This window comes from Panthera uncia (assembly GCF_023721935.1).
Source record: "Panthera uncia isolate 11264 chromosome E2 unlocalized genomic scaffold, Puncia_PCG_1.0 HiC_scaffold_19, whole genome shotgun sequence".
Taxonomy (NCBI): Eukaryota; Metazoa; Chordata; class Mammalia; order Carnivora; family Felidae; genus Panthera; species Panthera uncia.
Genome location: NW_026057588.1, coordinates 18,160,155 through 18,182,252, shown reverse-complemented (window position 1 = coordinate 18,182,252; position 22,098 = coordinate 18,160,155). Strand labels below are relative to the sequence as shown.

The 22,098-nt window shown below is 50.8% G+C and overlaps 1 long non-coding RNA gene across 2 annotated transcripts; it reads right to left on the bottom strand.

Moving 5' to 3' along the window:
* Positions 1 to 4,406: 4,406 nt before the first annotated feature.
* LOC125915318 (uncharacterized) lies at positions 4,407 to 18,754 on the bottom strand. 2 transcript variants are annotated; one of them, XR_007455633.1, is made up of 5 exons: positions 18,495 to 18,754; positions 17,615 to 17,713; positions 7,046 to 7,403; positions 5,812 to 6,006; positions 4,407 to 4,706 (listed from the first exon to the last, which is right to left on the bottom strand). It is a non-coding gene; the product is annotated as an uncharacterized LOC125915318 (long non-coding RNA). The 2 variants fall into 2 exon arrangements; XR_007455632.1 differs by lacking the exon at positions 4,407 to 4,706 and having other exon boundaries at positions 5,530 to 6,006.
* Positions 18,755 to 22,098: the final 3,344 nt, after the last annotated feature.

The following is a 22,098-nucleotide window of genomic DNA, read 5'->3' as shown; positions in this document are numbered from 1 at the left end:
CACCCCCGAAGGAAAACCCATACCTACTGATAGAGCAATTATTCCTTAATCTCCTTCTATGCAGATCCTGGAAACCAATGCATTCTGCCTCTATAGATTTACCTATTCGGGATGTTTCCTATAAATGGCATCATACAACATTTGGTCTTCTGCATCTCACTTCTTCCACGTGGCATCATGTTTTCAAGTTTCATGCACGTTGTGGCACATGACCGAAGCTCCATTCCTTTTTATAACTGAATAAAATTCCATGGTATGGACATGCCACATTTCGTGTATTCATTCAACATTTGGCGACGTTTGGGTTGTTTCCACCTTTTGGCTTTCAAGAATAGCGCTGCTAAGAGCATCTAGCACTCTTGATTCTTCTCACGTTGAAATTTTGCCCACATCTGGGGTTCAGTTGTACACAGTTTGAGGTGGAAATCAGGTTCTTCCTTTTACCCCAATGGCATGTGTTTATAGACCATCCTCCTTACACCAGTGTTATGTGCCACCCTTATTGTCATGTGATGGCATGTGCCCTGGGCAAGTTGCATAACCTCTATTGTACTTTAGTTTCCTCATCTGTAACTTGGGGTAGTAGTAGTAACCAACCTCACAGGGTTATTGCTGGCATTAAGCGGATTCATACATGTCAAATGCTTTGAACAGGGCCTGGGATGTGGGAAGTGCCCGTTATTATTCTTAGTATTCCCAAATTTCTACATATGCAAGAATCCACTGTGGACTCCTTCCTGTCCAGTCATTTTCTTTGTCTGTTTCCATTTGTAATGAGCATTGATTTATATTTGTTTTAATTTCCCATAAACCGAGACTACCTTCATTGTTCTTTTTTTAAAAAAGTTCTTAGTTTATCTTGGCCTTTTGGAATTCTTCCAATTGAATTTTATCAGATTCTTCCCCCTAAATCCTGCTGGGATTTTTATTGGAGTTACTTTTATAGATTAATTTAGGGAGAATTGAAATATTTTTATTAGCAAGTCTTCCTATGCCATAATATGTATCTTCACTTATTAAACTCTTATTTTATATATCACAGTACAATTTTGTAGATTTTTCCATATAGATATTATAGATTTATTTTGGTTTATCCCTAGATATTTTATATTTTTGTTGCTATGGTAAATGGGATTTTTTTCATTATATTTAAGTAGTTACTATTTGTATACAAAGAAACTATGGATCTCGGTTTTTGTGTTGTTGATGTTCTGGTGGCTTTCACTTTTTTTTTAAAAAAGCATATCTTTGGGGCGCCTGGGTGGCTCAGTCAGTTAAGCATCTGATGTCAGCTCAGATCATGATATCACGGCTCATGAATTTGAGCCCTACATCGGGCTCTGTGCTGACAGCTCAGAGCCTGGAGCCTGCTTCGGATTCTGTATCTCCCTCTCTCTCTCCCTCCCTGCTTGCACCCTCTCTCTCAAAAATAAATAAACCTTAAACATTTTAAAAATATATAAAAAATAAAAAAGCATGTCTTGGAACAATTGCCTTCTTTTCTATTTTTTCCATCATTTTATCTCTTTTTTTTCTTGACTTATTGCACAGACTAAGCCTCTCAGGTAACAGGCATTGCAGGCATGAGGGAGTATTGAGGAGTGGCAGTGGGTGGCAGTGAAGGTGTTCCAGTGGAACAGTGTGAATGGGAGTTTGCAGGAAGAAAAGTGGTGGTGTGTTTAGATAATGGTGCAAAGAGAGGAGAAGCTGGTCTTGAATGCCGGGGTGAGGATTATGGATTTGACTTGGCAATGGTGGACATCAGACTGGTGTGGTCAGGTTGTATTTTGGAAGCACGGCTCAGACCGTCTGGCAGGTGAGACCCAGACAGAATGGCCGGTTAAGTCCTCAGGGATCATCAAATGAGTGGTGGTAAGGACGGGAGCTGGGTAAGAGCATCTGCTGGTGCCCTTTGTGATGAGGGACACCAGGTCTTCTGTTGGATCAGGTCCTACGACCCTGGAGCCCTATGTAGTCTGGGGAGCACACCCAGAATGAAAGTCCATGCTTCTCCTAAAGAGGTTCAGGTTTGTCAGAACCAAGCTAATGGCTCTGCACCCCCTCCAGAAGAATGTCTACACTCAGTTATGCCTTCTAGAAGGCGTGGGGTTTTGTGGGTTTTGTTCTTGTTTTTGTTATTAATTGTTGGATGTAACATAAAGAGCAACCATAAAAACTCAAGATTCCAGGCCTCAAAGGGATATGGTTCCACCCTTTAGGGTAAACTCATCTCACACATCAATGGTGGTGACTTCCTCATTCTGAGGTCAAGGCATCTCCAGTCCCCTCCTCCATCATCTGACTTTGGTTTGCTCAGCCCCATAAGGGTCTGGGATCACAGTGGTCATCTCCAGGTTGGTGGGGATGGCTGGGGAGCAGGCCTGGGAGACAGTGACCAATGTGGGACCAGTACTTCCCCACTACCCCCCATCTACCTAGTATCCCCAGGATGGCCATTCAGACTTCTTCCCTACCCTCCCTATCCAGCCGTCATCGAGCAGAAGGGCATGAGGTGGCCAGAGGAGGAGCCCCCATCTGGAGACTAGAGAGGAGAAGTCAGCTCAACACCCATAGTAGCAGGGGCAACAAGGAGCAAATAGGCAACTAATAGGCAAGAAAAGAAAGGACAGCTCTGGGGCCAGATGAGAGCAGGTTGATGGGCACTGGGGGGAGGGGCCCTGTGAGGAGTTTGGGCAGCAGGTCATGTGCTTAAAAATGGGAGTTTGACTGGGAAAACAGGAACACTTCAAAGTCCTCAAGGGAAATCAACATGGGGGAGGACAAATCCTGGTGGAGAGCCCTTTGCTCCCCTGACCCCAAACTCCACTAAGGAACCCGAGCCCTGGTGGTGAGGAGCCTACCTGGACCACATTCTCAAGCCTCACCCTGGTTCTGCTGGGCTTTCTGTGGGGTCTGCCTGCCTTTTGTCATCTTGATTCACACAAGCACGAGAGCAATGCAAGTGTCCCTGGCTTCTGGGACACCAAAGCCCAAGAGTGATGGTGGACAGGGGACAAATCCTGATTTTCTGCCCAAGCCTAGCCCTGGATTCCCAGCTGGGACTTTGATTTGGTAGGTGGCAAAATGGTATCCAGTAGAGATTTAGGTGATGGGCTGCTGGGTAGGCAGGACTGCTCCACCCACACCTGCTGGTGCTCAGCAGCCCCACCTGGTGGTGCTTGAGCTTCACCCTGGCAGGGTAGAAACCCAGCTCTATCTCTGGTAACAGAAGGTGTAGAATTTTCCAAGTTATCCTGGGCAGACCCCAGACTCCAAACAAGGTGGGAGGCCGTTCACCCCTCAAGCTGCTCATTCTGATTATGGGGATCCTGGGCCCTGCCTCAAGGAGGTCACCAAAGTTGCAGTCCCTCTTTCCATGACAGATCTGGGCTGGCAGGCCATGCTCCCACCCCATCTCTGCTTGGCTGGTTGCTCACAGTGGATGAGAAGACCCAATCCAAGCCTGGCGCCACAAATGCGTTCACATTTGCTGGGAGGAGAGCCTATCGGAAATCAGCACGGACGGAGCATTTTAATTAACGGAGCTGGTCTGAAACATTAGGCTGACGCAAGTTTGCTCGGTGCTGAGGATGATCACAGTTTAACGTCAGGAGAGAAAAAGCAATGAAGGAGATAGATCGGATGAGGCAATATTGGGAGTTTACAAATCCTGTGCATCTTCTTGTGGCTTCGCAGTGATCGCTTTTAAACTGGCTGTCACCCACGCGTGAATTATCGTCTGAACCTGGGCGCATGGGGAGGCGGACAAGACATACACCCTCACACAGGACATGGGCACCCGCCCGGCTCATAATTCTTTCTTATGCTGCAGAAGTGGAGAGTGCTGTGATAGCAAAGAGAGATGTGACCCTTGTGATGTCTTTGGGAAAAAAAAAGAAGAAGAAGAAGATAGAAAAAAAAAACCAACCCCGAGGGCAGGAGAGGAAAGAGGAGAGCTAAGAAATAAATAACAAAGTAGGATGCTATTTACATACCCAGAGAAGGCCTCTGAGACTGAGCTCAGTGCCTTGGATGTCAGTAATAACTCGGTGATGGAAATAAAGAGACTACTGCAAACCCACATCACCCGAGATGGTATCAGCACTGTCTTTGCCTTTGTTTCCAGGCAAATTCCAGCACAGGAGTGGGCAAGACAGGCCTGTTTCGGGGAGCAGTGAGGTGGGTGGGGGTGGTGAGTCCAGTGGTCCCCATGAAGACTCAATTATGTTGGCTGTGAAGAGATTAATTAGAATTGAATTTCCTATTGATGTAAAACTGCCTTTTGCACCTGCTGCTGGCATCCTCATTACTGGTTTTCTATTACAGGGGATTATAAGATGCAGTGAAAGAAAGTTTATGCTTCCTGAGCGATACTTTTAAAGCAGGTTTACTGTACTTTAACTGGTGGAGAAGAGGGTTACCTGGGAGAAATAGGATTGAACCCATTTTCTCCTTCTCCTTCTCCTTCCTTCTCCTTCTCCTTCTTCTCCTCCTTCTTTCTCCTTCTCCTTCTAGACAAAGGCACCTCCACCCGCTTCCGGAAATTTAAGGCACAGAGGTTTTAATGTCCGCTGCCCCGGTGATGAGCTGTGTGAGGGGAGGTCCGGGCTCCTCTTGCTCACCCTGTGCCTTGACACTTACCAGGACGATGAAGTGGGTGGAATCAGGGGTTCCCTGCACTCGGAGAAGTCACGGCGAGTGACTCCCTGGAAGAGAGCACCCAGAGATCTGAAGTGGGAAACTGGAGCCCCTGGGATTTCTGTAAGGGGCTGGAGGTGCGTGTGGAGGCAGCATCTGTGGTCTGGGGAGAGCTGGCAAACAAATGCCAGGTGAGCGAAAGCTGCCTCCTTTCCCTCGAACTACGTGCTCCTCCCTTCCAAAGTCAAGTTTGGGAGGCACTGCTTGGGAGTGGGACCATCCCTGCCCAGATTAGGCTCAGGAAATGTGCATTAAATGGGAAACAGAGGTATCACCCTCAAGAGCCCTTTATCCTCTCCAACTGGGGTAATGACTAACCTCTTGGCCTCTTGTCCTAGCTGTTAAATGGGTAGAAACCAGGATGGAGGAGGCTCTGGGAAGCAAATAATTCTCAGCAATTTTGTGTAAATCTGAATTTCATTGAAATCACCGTAAACGACGCTACCTTCCAAACATGCCCTGCATTTGGGTCTGAAAGGATGAAGGCAGTACCTCACGTTCTTAACACCGGTGCACCTCACATCCCGGTTTTCTTGGGGCCCCCAGGAGTGGGAGTTGGGGGCCTCGATGGGAAGCAGGAGCAGCAGAGGGCCCGCCCACACCTGCACAGACCTGTGCTATCTTTCCCTGGTATTTGGGGGATGAACCCGTCTTGAGCCCCAGAGCCCGCAGATGTCCTTGCTTCTTCCGAGTAGCCATCATGGTGAATTCCCAGGGAGGGGAATTGGGGGTTGGCCATAGTCCTTGCCTCTCTGAAGCGTCACCAAACTGGCTCAGAATTAAGGCAAAAGGACTATCCGGCGCCTCCCCTGGCTGGGCCAGTCCCTCTCTGGTCTTCCTCTGGAAGCAGCAAGGCATCCTTCGCAAAAGCGGTTCACCGAGGAACCTCCTGCAGCTCTTCAGCCACCTGGCCCAAGCGGTGGGAGCGCTGGTATCCAAAAGGGTCAGGAAGCGACCTCAGAGATAAAGATACGACTCACTCAGAAACAGAGAGGAGCCAAGCTCTTGTGGTGGAGTTGCGGTGTCTTTTATATGACTGACGATACTATACTCTTCACCCTGTCAAAGCGAGACCTCTGTCATGCAGTCATTCGAGGAATATTGAGCACCTACCAAATGCGGGGGGAAGCCAGGAATACAGCAGCGAACGTGGCAGACACAGTCTCTGAAGTTCCCGAGCTTATATTCCGGTGGGTCAGTGGGGCCTTCTAATTAGACAACGCGGTGTCCTTACTCTGGAGCTAGAGCCCTAAGGGAAATCTGTCACAGCCACAACCATTGCCTCTGGGCTTGTGGAGGATGAAGAAGCTGTGGAATGAGAAAATGCTTTAAAGAAATATTTTTATTGTAAAATGAAGCAGACAGAAAAAAAGAAGCCAAATAAATGTATAGCCTAAGGAGTTATTATGGAGACCATCACCATATCGAGGAACAGAACGTCACTCATGTCCCCAGAAGTCCATCACGCGCCTATCAATCTCAACTGCCTTCCTCCCTGGAAAAGTGACCTCCCCCCCCCCCCCCGCTGACTCGTGCTCTGTTCTCTGGCTTTCTTTATAGTGCCTCACTTGAGTGTGCCTTCCTAGATGTATGAGGTAGTCTTGCCCATTTTAAGAGGTCAGATCTAAGGATGCCTGGGTGGCTCAGTCGGTTAAGTGCCCAACTTTGGCTCAGGTCATGATCTCATGGTTTGTGAGTTCAAGTCTTGCATTGGGCTCTGTGCTGACGGCTCAGAGTCTGGAGCCTGCTTCTGTGTCTCCCTCTCTCCTTGCCCCTCCCTGGCTCACGCTCTGTCTCTCTCTCACACACAAATAAATAAACATTTAAAAAACTCAGAGCTATCTTTTGATATACATATTTTTTTAATGTATAGGTTTCCCCCTTCCCTTTCTTTCCTTTCCAATTTATCTGTTGACGAATCTGAGCCTTTTGGCTCACGGTTTCCCTCAGTTGGGATTCTGCTGATTGATACCCTGGATGCCATTCAAGAGCGTTCCTCTGCATTTCCTGCAAATTGGCAGCTGAATCCAGAGGTTAGATCAGCCTCAGGTTCAGTCACTTTGGCAAGACCACAGGTAGTGATGTGTTCTTTCATCAGGAGGCACGCCATGTCTGCTCGCCTCTTTTTGTGGAGTTAACGGGGCCTGCCGGCCGTTGCTTCTCAATACCTAGATCTGTTCCTTCACCGGGGGTTTTGAAATGGTGATATTCTAATTTCATCGCTTCCTTTGATATGTCAACTTGAGTACTTCTATAAAGAGACGCTCCCACTAGTCTCCCCTGTGGCTACCCAGTGGTACAATTCACATAATAAAGGCAGGATAAATGTTTCTTTCCTTTTACTTACCCGTTTTTGAGAGAATACATTTGTTTCTTATCCTCTGAAGGCGGTGGTGTTTTAAGAAGTGTTATGAATTAAAGGTTTAAATATATCTGATGGGTTTGATCCATTATAATTATAATCTTCATTGAAGCTCAAATGGTCCCATATTTGGCCACTGGGAGCCTCTCGCAGACGGCTCACGTGTCCTTTTGACACAATGTTTTAGTCCCTGCTGTCGTGCTACCTGTTGTGGCAAGATGTGTCTGGCTCATCTCACGCATTCCTCACTCCAGACTTGAGATGCGATCAGCCATGGAGAAGTCACACCTGGAGAAATCAGCCATTTCTCCAAGAAGTCATGGTGTCTATTAGCGGGGAATCTCTTTTTTTAAAACAAACAAACAAACATAAAACGTCAAGAGTATGAGAAGACAAGCCACAGACTGGGAGAAAACATTGTAAAAGACATATCTGATAGAGGGCTGCTATCCCAAATATCCAAAGAAATAAAAAGAAATGAGCTATCGAGCCACAAAAAGACATGAAGGGAACTTAAATGCATATTGCTAAGTGAAGGAAGCCAATTTGAAAAGGCTACATCCCTCTGATTCCAACGATATGGCATTCTGGAAAAGGCAAAATTATGGAGACTGTAAAAAAAGATCAGTGGTTGCCAGGGGTTAATGGGGAGAAAGGGAAGGAAGGGGGGATGGAGAGATAGAGCACAGGGGATATTTAGGGTAGTGAGACTATTCTGTGTGATACTATGAGGGTGGATATGTGTCCATATACATTTATCAAGACCCATGGAACACACAACCCAAAGAGTGAACCCCAGTATAAACAAGGGACTTGGGTTGACGTTAGTCAATATTTGGATGTTGATTGTTGTAAATATACCACACCAACGCTGGGTGTTGTTGGTAGGGGAGGCTGTGTGTGTGTGTGTGGAGGGGATTTAGGGGAAAATGTCCTTTCCACTCAATTTTGCAGTGAACCTAAAACAGCTCTAAAAAATAAATTCTGTGAATTACTAAAAAAAGATAAAAAACCCCATGAATGTATACTGATTCTTAAATTCAAATTCAGAGTTATTGGGTATTTATCTAACCTCTTCTTTTTTATACCTGAATTTCTTTCTCTCCCCCAAGACTCATTTCACCCTGTAGCATACGCACAACAGTCTCAGTGTAAAACATTATTACTTCCTCAGTCAACATCTTCACTGAAAACAGGTAACATTTTTCCCTGTGCTACCTCATTCTCTTATCCCTCCCATTCAACAGGGGAGGGGCAGAACGAGACAGGGAGAGAGAGAATCCCAAGCAGGCTCCACTGTCAGTGCAGAGCCCAATGCAGGGCTCGAACCCGTGAACCATGAGATCATGACCTGAGCCGAAATCAAGAGTCGGACGCTTAACTGACTGAGCCATCCCGGGTGGCCCATAATTTATTTATTTTTAAGTAGGTTTCATGCCCAGCATGGAGCCCAACATGGGACTCACAACTGTGAGATTAAGACCTGGTCAACTGACTGAGTCATCCAGTCACCCCTGCTATATGCTTTCTTTTTTAAATCCTCGTTTATTCTTCTATAGATAATTATACTATATATATATATATATATATATATATATATATATATATATCTTCTATAGATAATTATACTTATATAGATACGTTTATACTTCTATAGATACTTGTCTTAAATCTTTATTTATTTTTGAGAGGGAGAGAAAGAGCAAGCAGGGGAAGGGCAGAGAGAGAGGGAGACACAGAATCTGAAGCAGGCTCCAGGCTCTGAGCTGTCAGCACAGAGCCCGATGCAGGGCTCGAGCTCACGAACTGCAAGATCATGACCTGAGCCGAAGTCGGACGCCAACCGACTGAGGCACTCAGGCACCCCTAGATAATTTTTTAAAAGTGCTTATTATTGACAAAGAGAGAGAGAGAGAGTGAGCACATGCATGCACGTGCATGAGCTGGGGAGGGGCAGAGAGAGTGAGAGACAGAGGATCTACAGCGGGCTCTGCACTGACAGCAAAGAGCCTGGCGTGGGGCTCGAACTCACAAACTGTGAGATCGCAACCTGAGCCAAGGTGGGAGGCCCAACCGACTGAGCCACACACAGGCACCCTCTTCTATAGATAGTTTCAATTTAATGTTCACCTCCTTATGTTGATGTCACTCTTTGGCCCTCTGAGGCTCATTTCCTAGTAGATTCCTCAGGAAGTTCTCATGGGGACAATATTTCCTGAATTTTTGCATGTTGGTGTGAGTTTATACCCTTTGCACTTGACAGTCAGTTTCCCTAGATATAAGATCCTTGGTTCATATTTTATGTTCTTGAGTATCTTAAATATAGTATTCTACTTGTTTGTGGCATGTGTTGCCATCAAAAAGTTGATGGTAATCCAATCTGCTAAATTGTGCTATTTTCGCTTAGCTACTTGCAGGATTCTTTTTCTCTAAAGTCTCATATTAAACTAAAATTATGGCTCGGTTTTGGTCACTCTGGGTCAATATTTTCAGGAATGTGGTGTGACCCTTCAATATGTAGTTTCAACCCTTTCTTATTCCTGCAAGATTTTCTGGGACTATGGCATTTGTTATTGGTTCTATTCCCTGCTTGCTTGCTTTTCTTTTTTTCTTTTTTTCTTTTTTTGTTTGGTCTTCAGGGACTCCTATTCTCTGTGTGTTGGGTGGTCTTTACCTAGCTTTAAGATTTGTCACTTTTTCTTAAATCCTTGTTCATTTCTTTTTGATTTCTCAACAGTTCCATTCCCCCCCGTATCCTCTACTCCTGTCATGTGTGTCCATCCTTGTATTCTTTCTAATTTAATTTCTCAAAATTACTTCTTTTAGACCCAGTCCTTTCCTTAGTTTGTCATTTCACTTCTGAGCTTTCTGTTTCTGACTTATGTTGTTTGTTCATATATCAGTTCCTTAATTTATTCTAGCTCTTTTTGCAATAGTAGGTTATAGCTTTTTATTTGCTTGGTAGGCATGCCTTTCTGGTGTGCTTTTCACTGTCTGTAGAGATGGCATTCTACTGCTCATTCTCTTTTTTCTTAAAACAACTTTGTGCGGGATATGACCTTGATCCCTTTCTCTTGCCCGTTTTTGCAAAGGTGAAATTAATTTTTCTGCGCTTTTAAAAGGAGGTTTTGTTCGAGATAGCTTTTCTAACTTCCAACTTTCTAACTTCACAAAGCTCCCTGTTTCGTTTCATGCAGTTGAAAGGCAGGTCTCCACTTTCATCTGGCTCTTCTGTTTGCTTCCTCTCTGTTCTTGCTCTGTTCAGTTTTGATCCTTCCTTCAGCAGGGTCTCCCCAGTGTGGGGCCCTGTCCTGGAAGGAGGACCTGGCTGGTCGGCTTCAGGACTTCCCAGGGGCTGGGCTGCTCCGTCCCCTTTAAGTGTTCTTACCTGATGACCCTTCGCACTTGCACGCTCTCAGAACGGGCAAAATGCCTCCTGGTTTCAGCTGCTGTTCTAAAACCGGAGCTCTGGGCTTTCCAGTGAGCACCTATTGGCTATTTTGGGGCGCTTCTGTTCTCAGGCCTGACAAGCACCCCGTTTCTTCCTTTCGCCACTATCCTGATGTTTTGGGGGATACATTGCCCACGAGTTTTATTGTGAATGTTTCCCACAGGTGTTTGGTCTTCCTACCGAGTCGGGCTGTTTCTATTAGGGGATTCAAGGGTATTCAAAATTATAATCCCCTAGCACTGCCACCATTTCCTCAGAAATACCCTAGGGAGAACTTTTAACGTCGTCACTTTAATACCACCAAGGCGTGCTTTATCACAACCAGACCAGAGGAGAAGAACTATGTAAACAGTAATTTATGTAGAACGTCTTGTGCTGATGATGACATTGTAGCAGGCCCTGTCGATCCCCTCAGCACATCCGAATTCAACCCAGGGGACAGTTCCAAACTCCAGCTTCTACACCTCTCCTCATCTCTCTCTAGAGCTTTCCCTGGTACCACCAAAGCACATTGGCTTGCTTTATGCTTCCTGAGATCACTCTCAGATAAAGTACCTGAGCCTGGATGCTTGTCTTGGGTCTGCTTTGGGGGGAATACAACCCAAGACAGACACTAAACTGTGTTCCAGGAGCCTTGCCTGTCTCAAACATCTCTTGTGTGGTATAACCTGCTTATGATTTTCAAAAATGGAGTGATGTTGGCTTAATATTTTCAAGAGTCTTTGGTGAGAGATATTTTTATTCTACACAAGTGAAATGCTTGCCTCTCCTGTCTACACACCCCTTTATTCCCTCAAAGGGCCCTGGTTGATTAGCTGTTTCCCCTAGACATTGTCTTTCCTAAATGCTAAGTCTGTTTTCTTGAATTCGGCAACCCTATTCTCTAATCGTAGAGTCTACCCTTTTTCTGGGCATGAAAACGAGAGTCCTTTATCTTTAGACATAGAGTATTCTTTGTGTTTAACCAAATGTATATTGAATTATCTCTGGTTCTTTGTGGCCGGAAGTCTTATGAATGAGGTCAGGCCAGGTGAGATAGGTCAGGTCAAATGCCACCTCTTCCATGAAGACCTCACTGATGCCCCAGGGAAGACCACTCAGCCATGTCTCTCGTGCCTCCACCATAATCTGCCTTGCATTCTAGTCTGTCTGTCTGCCCATCTGTCTGCCTTACTCCTTGACTGTGAGCGGCCCTCCCCTGTCCTGGCCCTAGCAGGCCCTCAACAAAGGCTTTGCTGGGCAGTCTAAGCCTAAAGGCAGGTGGTCCAGACACCTGTACAAGAGGCTGGGGCTTCACCCTCGAGCCTGCCTCCACCTGGTGCACCATGTCAAGCACGCCCCTAACCAGGGCTGAGCCGGGCCCCTGCCCTGCTCCCCTGATCTGGGGACAAGGCACCAAGTCTGGAATAGGCACAAAGTGTGGACTCATTTGAGCCCAAGCCATCACCGCTATGAGCAAGCAGACAGGAAGCTCTGTCTGAGGACAGGATGGGGAACAGAGTGTGACAGGCTCCGTGCTGGGACCTGCGGGGCTGCCTTCATGCCACAGGGCCCCTCGTGTGGTGTCAAAAGAGGAGATTGTTGGTTTTTTTTTTAACCTAACTTTAAACACTATTGACAGCAAGATGTCTCCAGCACGAAAGCCAACAGGGAGGCAATGGCTCTGTGTTTCCATAGCTACCGACAGGACGCCACTGGGCACTGCTCTGAACTCTAGAGCATCTTGGGCTCTGCCTGCAGGATGAAGTTTCCTGGGCTCTGGGAGAACTCAGCAATGAAGTGGCAGTTGCTTATCTCAGTTGCTGCTGCTGCTGCCGCCTTCTATTTTCAGTGACGGGGTTTCATTTCTCCAGGTGTCCAAGGATGTCCGCTCAGAACACTCCTGCACCCAGGAATCCTGGGAAGCCGGAGATGTCCCTTGCCCACAAATCTTCTGCAGGGCATGGCATCTGCTTCCAAAGCCTGGTGGCCTTGGTGCCTTCTTGGCCCTGAGGGGTGGTTTGGCAAGGCTGGGAGGGCAGTTTCCTGGGTGGCTGGCTGGCTTTCAGTGACAGGTTGGGCACCGGAATGGAGAAGCGGATGATACGTTTTAGCATCACCTGCTTCCAGTCTGGAAAACCCTTTGGAAGGACTACAGAACCAAACCCTCTCGGGCTTTTCCGGTTTCTCCTTGAGACGGGACCTGCAGGTGCTTCTTTCCAAGGATACTTGGATATTTCCCGTGGAGGCATCTTCACACAGAGGAGTGGGCTGCATGGGGACAGGCATTCCCGATCTTCTGCCCTCGTGTGTCCCACAGAGAGACATGCCGCCTGATTGACGGGCTCCTTCTGGTCTCGTTTCCTTGGATGCGTCATGCACCAGGCTTTTGTTTTGAGTCCCGGTAGAGAGATTCATGCCGCCAGGCGTTGTGTGGGCTCCCGGCACAGTGTGAAAATACCACTTGCTCAGGATCGCCTGGAGAAGCAGGGAGGTACCTGTCGCTGTTTTCCATCTCTGCTCAGGCCGCCCATGTGCACTGTGTGGCTTGACCTGCCTGTGCTAAAGGGGTCTGAGAAACCCTTGAGCAGAACTGACTGCTTTGGGGAGATTTTTGTCTCTCCCGGTTCAAGCAACAATCGCTACTGATCTTAGTGACCCCTTTGCTTTTCCAGCTCTGAGGACAAAGACCTGTGGCTCCTCCAGAATGAGGTCCCCCGCCTGGCTGTGAAATTGCCACGTGTGTGACCTCTGTCTTTGTGTCACATTTCTGAGCTCATCTGATTATAAACCTCCCAAGTCAGGGAAGTCTCAAGGTACATATCCTTACCCAATGGCATGCTCCCAGTGGCATTTGATAAAGGTTTTTGGAATGTTCCTATGGCAATAGTTTGTTCTGTTCAAAACAATCCTTTCTTTCTTTTTAAAATCTTCAAGCCCAATTCTTAATAGTAAGCATTAGATGTAGAATAGCATTCAAGTTCGCATCTAAAAAAAATGCTTTTAGCTAGCTCAGGAACTCAGAAGACACTTAAGCCCCACTTTCCTACCACATGATAGAAAGATGTGAGTGGATTTATAACCCTTGATAAGAGCACAAGGAGTTTTGAAACTGCGCTCTAGGCTGATGATGCTGGAGAGGCGATCCTGTCCTGAGAGGCCCCACTGTCCCTCTCAGACCCCACGGAGCACTTGGTGATGCCGAAAACCCTGTGCAACCGCCGTGCTCTGGGGAGCGACCAGCAAGCTGAGATGTGCCCACCCGGGCGAGGCCAGAGGGAGACCTAGAGAATCAGCAAGCTCTCCCAATTAGGCAGCATTTAAAAAGAAGGGCCATGGGGCACCTGGGTGGCTCAGTCAGTTAAGCGTCCGACTCTTGATCTCAGCTCAGGTCACGATCTCACGGTTTGTGACATCAAGCCCCACATCAGTCTCTGTGCACTGACCTCGTGGAGCCTGCTTGGGATTCTCTCTCCCCCTCTATCTCTCTGCCTGTTCCCCGCTTGCTCTCTCTCTCTCTCTCTCTCTCTCTCTCAAAATAAATAAATAAACTTAAAAAAAAAAAAGAAGTGCCATGAATTGATTTCATACAGTAATCTCCTTATTTTAATAGTCACCTCAGTTAATAATGAACAACACAACACATAGCCAGAAAAGGAGGGTCAGCGATGTCAAGGTGATGGAATAGAGAATTATGCATAATGAGCTTGTTTGTATCTGGATGTAGATAGATGCACGGCACCACCACAGTGGCAACAGCAGTCAAAGCCGTTTACCATCTCGGTAGAGGAGACCGCCCCCCTGCAAGCCTAATTCCCACTGTCTTTGACTGACAGTGAAAAAGTCAACTTCAGCCCCATCCTGCATGACACGACTGCTGAGTTAGTTTGGTCCCAATGAAATACCACTAACTGAATTGTGCCGTATAAATAGTCTGGAATTTTAAATTCTTTACCCCAAAGCAAAAAAGAAAAATCTCTGTACCGCTTATGCTCAGGGTCTCTTGGACCCCCTCCTTCAGGGAACCCCCACCTTTGTGTCCTCTCCCCATGATGGACAGGCCATCGGAGGAGGACTGGGCTCAAGGATCTGCGGGAACTGAAGGAAGGGGCAGCAGACCGCCCCAGTGGTGTTTTGTTTGTGTTTTGTTTTGTTTTGTTTTAATTAAGAAGCACTAAAATGAACTTGAGCTTGGCAAGACCTCAAGACCTCAGGCTGGCTCTGAGCCCAGTTCACACGGATGGGCTGGACTTGGACTTGGGCCTGGCTCCCTCCTGGGCTGTGGGGTCAACAGGGGCGTGTCTGTAGACCCTCTCATCTTCGACCGGGGGAGGAGGGCTCCCTTCCTGGAGACCCCAGGGGTCCCCTAGCCCTCTGGCCTGGTTGCTGCCGACCTCCCTCCGGATGCTCAGCTCCCCACTTGGCTCTGTGAGACACCCTCCCTGCCCCACCCCCCCCACCCAAAGGACCTTTCAAGAAGTCCTTTTTTGCTCAAGGCAGCCACAGTTTTTATTACACGCTACCCAGAAAAGCCTATCTGCTCACCAATTCTCATTCGTGTTAAGGGTGGACACTCGCATCACTGTAGCCTGTGGCAGAAACCTACTCTTAATTTTATTTATTTATTTGTGGGAGACAGAGAGACAGAGTGCAGGTGTCTGGGGTGTGGGATTGCCTGGAACCCCCAGCAGCATTGCTAATGTAAAGGACGTTCACACCGGCATCCTGGCATTAGGAAATCTCAGGCTACTCAGCAAAGAAGGAAACAAAGGGACCCGTTCCTTCCAACTTCTCCAAAGCCCAAGGGGTGACAAGAAAGGCGAATCGGGTCATAGGGAGAGGAGGAAAAGGGGCAGGGAGGGGACATTCATCTAACATGGTCCCACATGGCCAAGGGAACCTCTCTGGGCCTTCCTTCAGGTGAAGGATTTTTAGGAATTGTGGCATCACAATGAAAGCCTGGAGGGGTCTCAAGAGCCTGGGCTATACTCCCCTTACTGTTCAAATGGGAAGGAAAGGCTTGGCCACCATCCCACACCAAGGCCACAGCAGAGGCAGTTGGGGAAGGCAGCTGTGTCCCCAGGGAAGGGACTCCCATCTGAATGGTGCCATGGTCAGCATGTCACAGTGCAGCGAATTAACTTTGGGAAGCCCCGTGGTCACAATACTTCAGAGGCCAGGACAGGACAAGATGTTTGACACCCACGTCTTGAGGGGGCTGACCTGAGTGACCCAGAGCAGGCCAGCCTTGCGATTCTGCTTTCCAAAATGTTCTCACACCCGTCACCTTATCTGTGGGGAGCAGGGTGGAGTCTATTTTTGCAAATAAGGAAACAGGCTGGGAAGGGCTAGGAGACATGCACAAGACCACCCAGCCCATGCCTTGGAAAGCTGAAACACCCCCCACCTCCAACCCCCCGTCCATGCCTTTATTCTATTCTTTTTCCCATGGGATGCAAGGAGATAAGGTGTTCCGGGATCTGCTGCTCCCACCCCTTCCCTGGAACCCTGCTCTAATTCTCACAGAATGGAAGGTATAGGACTCAGGACTCAGCCTTGCCACCAGATTCATAAGCCCTTCATCAAACACAAGGTGCTGCCCCACTCTCCTGCCTGCAGCTCCCCCGCCTCCCCCACAAAGGTAGACGAGAATCTTCCCTCAAGAGAATGGTCCGGGGATCTGGAGCCCAGGGAGGGGATGGTTTGCCTGCCACCCTCAGCCGAACCTGGTCGGGCCCCCTCCTCCTGCCTCTCTGACAACAAACAGAGTGGCTTCTGAACCTCTCCGTGACCTCCTCTGGGGCCTGGGGTGTGGACTTGTGGGGGGATCTCATGTAAATGTCTTTTCACCTTAGTTGGGATGAAGGGAGAAGTTTGCCACTAATCTTACAGCGGAGACACACGTGTCAGAAACTGCAAGCAAGCACACAGGGCTTCACGCCGGAAATTTACAGCGTTTCTCCGCCTCCCTCGCTGCAGAGGCCAAACCTGACTTTCAAAAAAGGGACACGCAGCCCTTGGCAGACCCCGAGGAGGAAAACACAGGGCATGTTGGTGCCAGGGGCCTCGGGCCCACTTTGGGGACTTCCCCGAGGGCCTCTCAAAATAAGAAGCAAGTCTGAGTGACGAATTGAAAATGTAGCGTATGTCAAAGGAATGCAGCCCTGTTGAGTCCTAGCAATGTCTGCCTGAATATTAGATGCAAATAAGTGCTAATAAGTACAGTTGGAAGCGCTAATGGAAAAACCGTCCTTCCCAGGAGGATCACTGCACACAGATGTAGGGGGAGCTGAGAGGGCCTGGCAGGCCCCACTTGCTGCTAGCTTGGTCCTGGTAAAGCCTGTGTAGACATGTCCCGTGCAAGTGGAGCTTGTGTGGACTCATCCAGGGGAGGCACTTGTGGTTCAGAGCCTCCTCGTGGCTATAAGGCTGGGCTCAGGGGATGGGAACCCCTCTCCCCATTCCCTCCCCACTGCCTCGTGACTGTGTGTGTGTATTCGCCTGCAGGAGTATGCACGGTACTGAAGACGTTCCCTGGACCACCAGGCTTCTTTGGCAGGTGCCCAGCCAACTAGTGGCTGGGACCCTGGGTGGTGAGAAGGGACAGGGACTGGAGGTGTGCCCAGGGGCACAGGGGGCCCAGGGGCAGGTACAGGGCCAGTGTTCTCTGGGCTCATTAGGCAAGTAGCTTTCTGCTCACTTCACCCCCACCCTCGCCTTTGTTCACCATCTTCTTTCCTCCCAATCTGCTCTGATAGCTTTTGGATAAGGATGCCAGTGCCCTGTCTTTCCTGACACTTGAGTCCTTGTCCCTGATATTCTGTTCATCCAATCTATACCTGACTGAGGAGGAGTAGGGCACTTTCAGCCACACACATACCCCACCCCTTCTATATGCAAACACAACACACATCCAGTGGTGCACGGCTAGGCCTAGCACCCCGGGTGTGGAACAGTCTCTGAGCCCAGGATCTTGGAGAGGGCATCCCACCGAACCCCTTCCACTTTGGAATCAGTAGCCCCACCCTGGCTCCAGCACCCTCCAGAGGTGTAGACTCCAGCAACCTGGTGGCATCCTTGTATCTTGGTTCCCTCAACCATGAAACGGAAGTAATAGTGCTTACTTTGTTGTTGCAAGAATTAAGGAAGATCGTCATAGCGTTGGTCCGCTGAAGTTTGTCTTCTCACCTTTCCTGTTCTCTCTTTGAATGTGCTGAACTCACCTGGGGCATTAAGGAGGGCTCAGGGCTGCCCTGGGCAGCCTGAGTGCCACCCAAGCCTTCCAGAGCCCTACTGCTGGGGGCTCCCTGGCCTTGCTCAGGAGTGGCTCTGCTCCCTGCCAGGTCTGTCCCCAGCTGTCCCCTCCCTGGCCAGTCAAAGGCCATGAGCCCACCCCGCTCCCCAATTCCATCCTACGCTCTGAGTCAGCAGGGTGGAGCCATGAGGCCAACCAAACAGCAGATACAATGAGAGGAGGGTGAACATCCTGTATTTTACTAAAGCTTTCTCTGCAGCTTCTTCAAAATACTGGGGTTCCCCTAAAGATTAAGGGGTGACTGATTTTACAGTTTCATCAAGTTCCTGTGAGAAGCCAGCCTGCCTTCCTTCCCAGAACCTGCTTGCCCCCTGCAGGTGGGGGCTGCCTCTTCTCAGGAAAAAAACAGGACTGGAGTCAGGACCCCTGCTCTCCCCTTCACATCCCTGCTCTGTCCTGGTGCTCTGTGTGGCTGTGGATCCGTCGCTTCCCCACTGTGTTGTTGATGGCATGTACAGGGAGCAGTCGGCTGACCCACCTCGTTCACGTTGACCTCGTTCACGACTCCCCTCCCCCACCAGATCTCAGGACGTGACCCAACCAGGACTTCAAGAGGTAGCCCTCGAGGGAGAGCCTGGGTCAGCAGAATCCAGAGCCCAGGAATTCAGGGAACGGTGAAGACACTCGGGACCGCCCTGGACCTTGACCAAATTCCAGAGGCTGAGGCCCAGGGATCCCCCAGAATGTACCTAGGGATCGGTCCTCTGCGTTTCACCAGCCCCACGCCCCCGCAGCGTCGGGTCCTGAGCGTGCGCCCCTGCCCAGCGGCGGTCACGGCCCGCTCCGGTGACGCCTTGTCATTTTCCCAGGTCGGCGCCGGCGTGCGACCCACCGAGGCAGCGGCGGCACTCTGGCCGCGCTCTGGAGCCAAGTGGCAGCCTCGAGTCCGGCTCTCAGGGAACCCGGGAGACGGGCGAGGCCCCCAACACGACCGCCCCCACCCCCGCGGCCGTTGGACCGCGCCCAGCAGCGGCTCCTTCGAAGCGCGCGGCCCGTGGGGCCGCGGGAGCCGCAGAGCGCGCGTGGGCGCGGCGCCCGCGAGCTCCCGGGAGGGACCCGCAGATCGCAGGAGTGATCCCCTCTCCGCCCGGCCCCCGCCGCCACCGCCACGGCGGGGCGGGGCCCAGGCCGGGGGCGGGGCGCCGGGCGGGCGCGGCGTTATTTCCAGCCTTTTGCCGGAGGCTCCGCTCGCACTTCGCTGGGAGCCTTCCCGGCGCGCTAGCCGGATCTGGCGGTGCTGTGGGGAGAGAGGAAAGGGCGGCGGCTGGAGGTGGGAGGCGGGGGACGGACCCGACCCCGGGCCGAGGAAGAACACGCCACCGCGCCCTCTCCCCCTCCCTCTCCTGCGCGCTCCGGCCGCCGGCCCGCGCCGCTCGCCTCACCCACCGCACCGGGCTCCGCCTGGAGCGGGAGGAGGCCCCGGGCCCGAGCTGGGGCGGAGGTCCTCCCTGCCGCCCGGGCGTCCGGGAGCGGAGGATTCGCCGTGGAGTACCGATCCCGGGCTGGCGGCGCCCGCGGCCCCGCGAGCGCCGGCTGCGCCAGGTAAGTGCGCTGCGCACCCCCTGCCCCAGCCCTGTCCCCGCCCTGTGCAGGCTCCCGGCTGGGAAGGGCGCCCCGAAGGGTCCCTGGAGGACCCGGGACTGCACTGCGTCCCGGCGCCGAGAACCTACAGGGTTAGGTGTCCAAATCCGCGGGCGGAGACAGGGCGCGCGGGGTTCCGGTCCGGCCGCGCTTTGGGGACCGGCTCCAGTAGCGGGAACTTTAATTAGACTTTTGCTCCGTGGCTTTCACTTGCCGCCGCGCGTCTGTGAACTGCCGCCCCTCGGGCTCCCTCGGTCCCTGCGGATGCTCTGCTGATGTTCCCAGCCCTGGGTGCCGGGCGTGTGGAGGCAGCGTCGGCAGCGGAGAGGGCCGGGCTGGAGCGCCAGGGGCGCCCAGGGCTTTCCCGCGCGTTCGGGTCTGGGACTCGGAGGCGGGTTGCCGCGGGCTGGGGCGGGGGAGGAGTTAGGAGCTGCCTGGGCTTCCTACGGAGTGGCGGAAGGTGCCCCCGCGCTCCGTAGCGCGCGTCCCCACCCCGCGACTCTCCTGGGCACCGGCCTGTTTTGTACTCGAGGCGAGTGTGTGTGCGTCAGTGATCGTGTGAAGGTGTGTGCGTGCGAGTGTCGGGGAGGGAGGGAGTCCGAGCCTCAAGAGGCTCTGGTGGGCGGGGGAAGGATCTGCTTGGCCGCCGGACCCAGCCGAGCCCGGCAGCGGCTGCAGCTCCCAATTACTAGCTTCCAGGTTTGCACGCCAGCTCTGACCTCGCGGGAGGCCGGCCCCACCAGGCGAAGGTGCGTTGGCGGGTTTTGGTAGTGCCAGTGTTGACGCTCGGGTCGGAGGGGACCCCTGGCCTCTCCCAGGCGCAGGACTCCCGCCGCCCTAACTTTCGCCATACATCTGGGCCTCAGGCCCCGCAACCCCGACCCGGGGCTAGCGCGGCAGCCTCACAACGCCCTCGGCTGTGAACCCTGGCTCCCGGGTTGCTCTCACTGAGAAGTAGGGGCCGATCCTGGAGCTCAGAGTCTTAAGCAGTTTAGGGTATGGGGGGGGGGGGGACACCGGGTCCTTGAAGCGCCTCCCAGTTGGACCCTGTGCAGTGATTGGCTATGCTGGGGAGACTGGGCGGCAGAGCGGTCCTGGGCTGGCCCTGTAGCAGAGCTGGAGCGGGAGGCCGTTTGAGGGAAGGGACGGTAGCCCCCGCGGAGTGCGTGGTGGGAGAGGCGGTGGCAGAGGGATAAGGGGCAGACTAGTCCCTTCCCCATTTCTGGGATGCTTACAAGCTGCACTACTAAACCCACTTTCTTTGGGTAACCTCTCACATCCGAGTTCACCTTGACCCTTGCCTATGGGTGGGCAACTTCTCTGAAGTCCTGCCCTAGAGCAGCGTAGCCTCTCCAACGGAGTGGGAGAACCCTTTTTAAGATTTCCCAACTCTCATGGCCTCTCTTGCCCACCCTCTGTCCCTGTCCCACAGGCAAGGCAGACAGGCTGCAGGAAGAGGTGACATTCTGCTCCCTGTGGGAGACCCTTTTTAAATCCAGATAGTCCATCACAGAGGGCAGGACAGGGGCTGAGGAGCCCCCTTGGGGGGGAGTTGGAAACACAGTTCAGGGCCTTCATCAGACCTACCTCGGTGAGGTGACCCACAGAAGGGATAAAATGCAGACCCTGAACGAGATTGAGTCTCTTAGGGAGATCAATAATTTAAAAGAGTTTGAACACAGAAAAACCTCAAAATCAGGCCCCATCCCAGAGCCTAGCCCATTCACCCTGAGACACATCGATGGCACAGCTTATTTATTTATTTATTTACTTACTTATTTATTTATTTATTTACTTGGAATAAGACTCCACAGAGTGAATTATGTTCCCCTGGTATTGATTTTTAAAAAGACCCCAAATTAAAAAGTCAAGGCTTTCTTAAAACAAGGTCAAGGATTAATTATTTATAGAGAGACATCAATCAGCTGATGTGGGGGCTCATTTATAAAATGCCTGAGCGGGCAAAAAGGAGCATGGGCTGATTTTCTCTGGCTCCGGCTGGGAGAGGAGCAGGCTTTTCTGAGCTCCTGGCCTTGGCAAAGCTTTCCTGGATTGTGACCGGAGGAGGATCCTTTGTAACTCAGCCTGCTGTTTGAGAAGCCTTTTTAATCTTGTAGCCAGAATACCACTTGGGAAATTTCATGCATATTTGCTGTGTTTCCATAATGAACATTTACTGATTACAGAGTATCAAGGGAATTTCATTTTTGAAACATTTATTCAAATGTCTGTTTATGTAAGCTAATAAGTCTGGGAAAGTTGGGCAGCTACTTTTTTGCCGGATGGTTGTTGGGAAAGTATGCCTCGTGGGCTCACTGCAGAATTTGCGCTGGATTCATTGAGAAGGTGGGAAGTCAGAGTCTCCTGGTTGGAAACGCCCTGCAGACTGCCTCACTGCTCTTCACTGAGAGTTTGTGCCAGCGGCGACCTGATAGGCTTTTTGTGGTTTTGCTGATCGAAGAGATGGGCGCTTAAAGCTTTTATAGTGATTTTGCTGATGCATTTTGGTTGGAGGCACCTGTGGTGGGCGCCGGAGTCTTATGGGGGCCGGTGAGGGGAGGTGTGATGCCCCCTCTCCTGCTGCCTGGCCTCAAGTGTGACACGTCTGCCTTAGCTGTACTTGCAGTGCCTCCCATGTGTGGTAGCTACATTGGAGAGCTGTGGCACAGGGAGGGAGCCTATAGGCAGGAATGTGGACCCAGGGCATGGCAG